Genomic DNA, 1,488 nt, shown 5'->3' with positions numbered 1-1,488 from the left:
TCTTCCTTCATCACCATAGGCTCTTGTTCATTTAATGGCTTGAATTAGGCACACTTTATTCTGACATCATTGTTCCTCCGTACTTAGGAGAGATCTCTGACAGCTGACATTCTTAACACAATACTCTTTTGATTTCTTGACTGCTAGTGCCAAGGATGTTAATTGTAGAGCCAATAAAATGAGCTTTTTAACAATTTCAGTCTTTTCTCCATCTATTATGATATTGCTTATCAGCCTAATGGTGAGGATTTTTGTCTTCTTGATGTTGAGATGCAGCCTACATTGTAGACGGAGTCTTTGATATTCTGTAGCAAATGCTTCAAGTCCTCCTCAGTTTCAGGAAGCAATAATGCAGGTTGTTGATGAGTCTTCTCCTATCCTGATTCACTTTTTCCCCTGCATAAAGTCCAGCTTCTCCAATGATTTGTTCAACATACAGATTAAATAGGTATGGAGAAAGGATACATCCTGATACACACCTTTCTTGATTTTAAGCCATGCTGCGTTCTCTTGCTCTGTTTAGATAACAGCTTCTTAAGTTAGATAAAGGTGTCATTTTAGCATCATTAAATGTTTTTTAGTTCCCATTTTCTCAATGCTAACTATAGTTTGTTATGATCCATATGGTCAAATGCCTTTGCATGGTCAATAAAACATAAATAAACCTTCTTCTGGTTGTTGTTATGGTGCACCATAGAGTCACAACAGACCTATGGGTGATTCTCAGGCAGGTTTTCAGAGGCAGTTAATCGCGCAGAAGGAGATTGCCCATCCATCTCCCACGGAGCAGATAGTGGATTCAAACTGTGTACCTTCAGTACTGTAGCACAGTTTCTTACCACTAGACCACCTTATGCCAAGATCCATCTGGCATGATTGATGATATCTCTGGTGCTGTGGCCTCTTCTAAGTGTAGTTTGAATTTCTGACAGTTCTCTATCAATTTACTGTTCTAGTAATTTCTGGATGATCTTCAGCAATATTTGCTTGCATGTGATATTATTGATATTGTTTGAGAATTTCCACATTCTGTTGGATCAGTTTTCTTGAGAATTGTAACAAATATGGATCTTTTATATTCATTTGTTCAGATAGATGTATTCCAAATTTCTTAGCTCAGGCTGGTGAGCATTTCCAGGACTGCATCTGTTAGTTGAATCATGCCAATAGGTATCTCATAAATTCCCGGGGGCTTATATTTTTGTGAAATCCTTCAGTGCACCTTGAACTTCTTCCTTTTCGAATTCAGCTCTTGATCATATGCTTCCTGAAATATTTCAATGTCATACTTCCAGAAATATTTCAATATCAACCAGTTATTTTTGGTACAGTGACTTTGTGCATTTTCTTTATTTTCTTTTCATGCTTTCTGGATCATTCAGGATTTTGCCCACAATATCTCCAGTACAGCAGCACGAAGCTTGAACTTTTCAGTTTTCTTGTTGCTGTTGTTATGTGCCGTCGAGTCACTTGCGACCCTATGTACAA

The sequence above is a fragment of the Elephantulus edwardii genome, unplaced genomic scaffold (assembly GCF_000299155.1).
Source record: "Elephantulus edwardii isolate Elephantulus edwardi_28Jun2011 unplaced genomic scaffold, EleEdw1.0 scaffold00099, whole genome shotgun sequence".
Lineage (NCBI taxonomy): Eukaryota > Metazoa > Chordata > Mammalia > Macroscelidea > Macroscelididae > Elephantulus > Elephantulus edwardii.
Note: the sequence above shows the minus strand (reverse complement) of the source record.